The sequence below is a fragment of the Suricata suricatta genome, chromosome 3 (assembly GCF_006229205.1).
Source record: "Suricata suricatta isolate VVHF042 chromosome 3, meerkat_22Aug2017_6uvM2_HiC, whole genome shotgun sequence".
Lineage (NCBI taxonomy): Eukaryota > Metazoa > Chordata > Mammalia > Carnivora > Herpestidae > Suricata > Suricata suricatta.
The window spans coordinates 152,881,715-152,888,694 of record NC_043702.1 but is presented as its reverse complement, the minus strand read 5'-3'; the positions used below and the strand labels follow the sequence as shown (position 1 = coordinate 152,888,694).

Sequence of the window (6,980 nt, the reverse complement as noted above, 5' to 3'; positions counted from 1 at the left end):
GTGTGGTTTTGATTTGTGTTTCCCTGATGATGAATGATGTTGAGCATCGTTTTATGTGTCTGTAGGCCATCTGGATGTCCCCTTTGGAGAAGTGTCTGTTCATGTCTTCTGCCCATTTCTTCACTGGGTTATTTATTTTGTGGGTGTGAAGTTTGGTGAGTTCCTTGTAGATTTTAGATACTAGCCCTTTATCTGATATGTCATTGGCAACTATCTTTTCCCATTCTGTCGGTTGCCTATTAGTTTTCTTGATTGTTTCCTTTGCCTTGCAGAAGCTTTTTATCTTGATGAAGTCCCAGGAGTTCAGTTTTGCTTTCATTTCCCTTGCCTTTGGGGATGTGTCGAGTAGGAGATTGCTGCGGTTAGGTCTAGGAGGTTTTTTCCTACTTTCTCCTCGAGGGTTTTGATGGTTTCCTGTCTCACATTCAGGTCCTTCAGCCATTTTGAGTTAATTTTTGTGTATGGTGTAAGAAAGTGGTCTAGTTTCATTCTTCTGCATGTTGCTGTCCAGTTTTCCCAGCACCACCTGCTAAAGAGGCAGTCTTTTTTCCATTGCATACTCTTTCCTACTTTGTCAAAAATTGATTGGCCATACACTTGTGGGCCCAGTTCTGGGTTCTCTATTCTATTCCATTGGCCTATGTGTCTGTTGTTGTGCCAATACCATACGAATAAGAGCCCAGGGCCAGATGGCTTCCCCGGGGGAATTCTACCAGACATTTAAAGCAGAGCTCATACCCATTCTTCTCTGACTCTTCCAAAAAATAGAAATAGAAGGAAAACTTCCAAACTCATTCTACGAAGCCAGCATCACCTTGATACCCAAACCAGAGACCCAGCAAAAAAAGAGAACTATAGACCAATATCCTTAATGAATACAGATGCAAAAATACTCAACAAGATACTAGCAAATCGAATCCAACAGTATATAAAAAGAATTATCCATCATGATCAAGTGGGATTCATTCCTGGGTTACAAGACTGGTTCATTATTCGCAAATCCATCAATGTGATCCATCACATTAACAAAAGAAGGGAAAAAAACCATATGATCCTGTTGATAGATGCAGAAAAAGCATTTGACAAAATACAGCACCCTTTCTTAATAAAAACCCTTGAGAAAGTTGGAATAGAAGGAACTTACCTAAACATTATAAAAGCAGTTTATGAAAAGCCCACAGCCAATATTATCCTCAATGGGGAAAAACTGAGAGCATTCCCCCTGAGATCAGGAACACAACAGCGGTGTCCACTCTCACCACTGCTGTTTAACATAGTGCTGGAAGTCCTAGCGTCAGAAATCAGACAACAAAAGGAAATAAAAGTCATCAGAATTAGCAAAGAAGAAGTCAAACTTTCACTTTTCACAGATGACATGATACTCTACATGGAAAACCCAGTTGACTCCACCAGAAGCTTTCTAAAACTGATTAATGAATTCAGTAAAGTTACAGGGTACAAAATCAATGTACAGAAATCAGTTGCATTCCTATACACCAAAAACGAAGCAGCCGAAAGAGAAATCAAGAAACTGATCCCATTCACGATTGCACGAAAAACTATCAAATACCTAGGAGTAAACCTAACCAAGGATGTAAAAGACCTATATGATGAAAACTATAGAAAACTTATGAAAGAGATTGAAGAAGACACCAAGAAATGGAAAAACATTCCCCGTTCATGGATCAGAAGAACAAACATTGTGAAAATGTCATTACTCCCCAAAGCAATCTACACATTCAATGCAATCCCCATCAAAATTGCACCAGCGTTCTTCTCAAAGCTAGAACAAACTATCCTCAAATTCGTATGGAACCACAAATGACCTCGAATAACCAAAGTCATATCAAAGAAGAAATCAAAACAGGAGGCATCACGATCCCAGACTTTAACCTCTACTGCAAAGCTGTCATCATCAAGACAGTATGGTATTGGCTCAAAATATCTTAAAGCTAGTGTTCAAACTCATAAGAATAAAATGGTAAAAATTTTTAAATCTGCAAAATATAACCTGTTAACAATCTTGTTTTAATGACTACAGAATTTTAAGGAGTTTTGGTAGGATGATAGTTCATAGTGTCTAATTGGTCAGGACACAAAAGGAATGAAACTTCTAATAAGTGTTAAATTCCAAATAGAAAACATCGTAAGTACTAGAAGTGTAAATTTTAATACATTAATTATCTAGTCTCTCATATAAATTTGTGTAATTTAAAAATGCGAGACACAGGGTGCCTCAGTGGCCCATGTCAGTTAATCATCTGACTCTTGATCTTGGCTCAGATCATGATCTCATGGTTCGAGATTCTCTTGCAATTTTCTCTCTCTTTCTCTCAAAATAAGTAAATAAACTTTTTAAAAAGTGAGACTCAAACAATAAAATTATTATTTACAAATTTTCTATGTGATCAACTTAATTTTTGTTTTATAATACCTGGTTATAAAGGAAAAGTTAGATTTCAAATATATAGACAATAGAATATATAAATTGCCTATAATTTTTCAGAATATAGCATTATTTTACTGTGCTGTATTTTTACATAAGCACGGTTAACTTAGGTTTGTCATTGTATTTCATTTGCTATTATATGCTTTTTCCAGCACAATTTCATGTTTTCATATAGGATAATTTAAATACGAGTCTATGGGACACCTGGGTGGCTCAGTTGGTTAAATGTTCAGCTTCAGCTCGAATCATGATCTTACAGTTTGTGGGTTCGAGCCCCGCATCAGACTCGGTGCTGACAGCTCAAAGCCTGGAGCCTGCTTCAGATTCTGTATCTCCCTCTCTCTCTGACCCTCCCCTGCTCACTCTGTCTCTCAAAAAAACAAACCAAAAAAACCCCACATTAAATACAAGTCGTTTTTTTAAATTCTAAATGTCCTAATATATTCAAATGATTATTTCTTTGGAATCTAAATTTGAACATGAATTACAGGAGAGAGAATTGCCATGTTATCTTCTTCCTTTCATAATTAATTTAAGTCTAAGTTTTTGTCACTCTGGATAAGGAATGAAGACAGTAATAATTATTCAGATTAGCTAAAATTATATAATATTTAGGTGGGAAATTAAAAGCCTGTATTATGTATTTAAACTAACTATACCTCAAAAATGAATAGTAATGCAAAAATAACAGAATAGCAACTCAAGTAAAATAATTGATGTTAAAAACTAAAGATGCTTCTTATCTTTATTTGAAATATATTGATACTTCTAAATTTTAAAATTTGTTACTAAAAATTAGAGATCACTAAGGTTTTTTAAAAATATTATTGGGGCATATATTCCTTGCCAAAATACCTACTATTTCTTAGAATTCTTATGCATTAAAAATTTGGGGTATCAATGTCAAATACTAAGAACAGCAATATATTACAAGCAATGAAGTTGCCTACAGAAAGATGAGTGACAAGAATTTATAGTTAATTTTCTACAAAGCATAAAATAAATATTTGGATAAAATGGGCTAAAACGGAGGTGTTTAAAGCAAACAAAAACATTATTAATATTTAATAATTATATGTAATATTTTACATGTCTACAATTTAAGCAATTTGTAAAGCATAATAATAAAACAAATACCCATAAACTCCCCAGAGTTTAAGTAGTAGATGATAATTGATTTACCCATGTGCTTCTTCCCAACCCATCTTGCTGAAACCCCTCAAACCTGTCACACACCCGGGGGTGCCTGGGTGGCTCGGTCAGTTAAGCATCAACTTAAGCCATGATCTCACAGTTCATGAGTTCAAGCCCCACATCGGACTTCACTGGCAGTGAAGAGCCTGCTTGGGATTCTCTCTCTACCTCTCTCTCTCTCTCTCTCTCTCTCTCTCTCTCTCTCTCTCTCTTCCAAAATTAAAGAACTTAAAGAAAAAAAAAACTTAAACACACGCACTCACACGAACAAAAACCTGCCACATACCTGAACAGTAATGTGTTTATCAGCTTTATGCTTTGTTCTATACACATACATACATATCTGAATAATATCCGCTCTGAAGGAACATCGTAAAATGTAACCATCGTTATATGAATGTTTTCTCTCTCTTGCATTACCTTTCTCAGCTCTGTCCCATGTTGTCACAATGCAGTTCAATACATTTTCACTCTTGCAGAATATTCTGCCCTGTGACTATCCTAAAGTTAATTAATTAACAAAACTGTTGGGTTTTATGAAAATTCATGCTATAAACTTTGTTGCATATGTTGCCTGCTAAATAAATACACCCAAGAGTTTCTTTCGGTTATCTGCTTAGGAGAGGAATTACTAACTTATGGTATATCTGAAGTTTCAAATATAATTGCAATTTTTTTGTGGATTTATATTCCACAAGCGATGTGTGTATATATGTAATTCCACACCCCCCCCCAAACTTGGTCTAAGTCAGTGTACAATGCTAGCGCATTTTGGTGGTAATTTACGAGCTGTTGGTTATTCATCCTCAGTTTAACAGGGAAACGTAGTCGACACCATTTACTAATTGGATCCAGTTAGCTTTATAAATTATCCTTAAAAATTATTTTTTCCATAATATTTTATTGTCAAATTGTTTTCCATATTAAAAAATATTTTTAAATGATTCTAAAGTATTTTTCCAGTAGTAACAAGCAACTTTATTAGAATTTTTAATAGAAATGAAAACAAAGTAAAACCAAAGTTTTGATCCATGTTTTACTGGTTTTGAAGGCCAAATTCATATGATTGCAACTAATTGCTATGAATGATTAGCCCCATATTTTTTTAAATTTCTACATCATCTATCTCCTTCCAATAGCCATTTTGTACGCACTTGCCTTCAATATTTGTCTACTTACAAACGCCAAATCAATTTGGGCACATAGACAACATAAAATGTAAAAGTATTTCACATTTGTAGCAAAATGGAATGATCCAAGTTCTTGTCACAGAAGTTAGGCAGTGTAGTTCTTGCTGTTCAATGACTACGTGAGACATCTTCTTTCCCTTTGTTTTTATAAATAGTTATTTACAGATTAATTCTTGTTTGTTTGAATACAATCCACTTAGGTTTTTATCAACTGAAGACTCAGATTTTGGTAACAAAGTCAAATTCACCATCTTCATTAGCATCTAGATTGCTACTATTTGTCTCTTTCCATTTATTTTCTGACTCATTTCATAATTTTAAAACTTCTTTCTCTGCTAATTTTCTTTTTATTTTCAATATGGGATGAAAACAAAAAAAATCTCAACAATGTCCAATGAAAATTAAAATAAAATAACTAAAAAGGCTACAAACAAACTCTCCATTTTTTTGTCTAGATGGTGCAATACTGTGAGCAATACAATAAGAAAACTAAAAGTTGATGCAATAGCAATGATTAGTTTCACTACTATACTATCTGTTTCTGTGTTTCCATCATTCTTCCATTTGCTGTTTATAAAGTCTCTGATTGTATAAGGGGAATCATGATGAGTAATGAAATTTCTAGGTCAATGAAAGAGCTAAATGTTTCAAGATACAGAAAAAATAAAATCTGTATCTATAATCAATTTCAGGAAGACTAGTATCACTATTATAATGAGTTTTTCTGATAAAAGTTTGTCTCTGGTTTGCTGTTTTCTTAATGCTGTTTGGTGAAGTTTCATAAACTCTACAGAAGCCTTACATATCTGTTGTTACATTCATCCTTATGTAAGTTATTTTACTGTATTTGCATTGTAATTGTGTCAACAGCAGTTGATGTCTCTTTAAATAAAAGGTCATGTTTTTAAATATTTGTGGTCACTGTATAAACACTTCATTTTTATATATTGCTCTTAATACAAATATACCTAACTAAAATCTTTTACTTTTTCTAAGCATCCTTATGTATATTCTGTTGGTTTTTGTATCTCCTATGTATATGTTTTAGTTTTTATGTTTTTGATCATTATATTTCCAGTACAATATTATATAGTACATGTGGATCTCTAAAGTAAAGCTGCTAATGATTCAATATTACAAGCAGAATGTTGACTAGAGGATTATAGTAGATAAGGAAATTCCCTACTCTCCCTAATTGTTAAATAGCTTCTATCATTATAAGGTATGCTTTTTCTTAAATTGCTCTTTCCACATCACTTGAGTTGATCATATTGTTTTTACATCTAGTTTATATATATTTACATATATATGTTTGTTATTTGTTTATATATATATTTGTTTGTTTATTGTTAACTAACTTGTATTCCTGTCATAAACATAACATCTCTGTGATATATTACTTATCCTTTCTCTTTGCTCTACTTTTTCAGAAGGCAAAAATTACAGGATCACTCTAAAGCTATCCCATTTTTCTCCTGCATTTGAGTCCCTGCCAAGATGTGATGGTAGCTGACTTTCTTGCTACAGCAAGCTCTGAATAAATTACCTTTGCTTGTTTTCATTTGGTTGGTCTCCATTTGTTTCCACAAACTACACATTTCCCTTTCAAAATCACTTTCATTGAACCTTACATTTTGATGTGTTTGCATTAAAATTCAGCTCTAACTTTATTATTTTTGTTATGATTTCCTCTTTGATACCAGAGTTATTTATATGTGTGTACCTTTAATTCCCAAATGTATGGATGTTTTTAAACCTTTTGATATCAATTGCTATTTAAGGCTTCTTACACATAGCTGGGGAAATATAATTAAAAACAAAATTTCCTCCCAATCCAGGAAATCTTTTCACAAAGGTGGAGGAGAAAAAAAATCAGTGTTATTATTGAAGGAGGATTTAAGAAACCATGATGCACACCACATAAGTCCATTAAGTGGTTGTAAAAACAAGGACACTTGTGTGGCTCAGTCAGTTAAGTGTCTGACTTCAGCTCAGGTCATGATCTCAAGGTTTATGGGTTTGAACTCCATGGTGGGCTCGTGCTGACAGCTCAGATCCTGGAACCTGCTTTGGATTCTGTGTCTCCCTCTTCTCTCTGTCCCTCCCCCATTTGCACTCTGTCTCTCTCTCTCTCTCAAAATTAAATA

General features: G+C 33.7%; 1 long non-coding RNA gene across 1 annotated transcript in view; it reads left to right on the top strand.

Annotated features, from left to right (window-relative positions):
- LOC115286797 overlaps positions 1–6,390 on the top strand; it is an 80,925-nt gene extending 74,535 nt beyond the window's left edge. The window contains exon 2 of the long non-coding RNA XR_003906271.1: positions 6,264–6,390. This is a non-coding gene — a long non-coding RNA (uncharacterized LOC115286797). The remainder of the gene's footprint in view (positions 1–6,263) is intronic.
- The last annotated feature ends 590 nt before the right edge of the window (positions 6,391–6,980 follow it).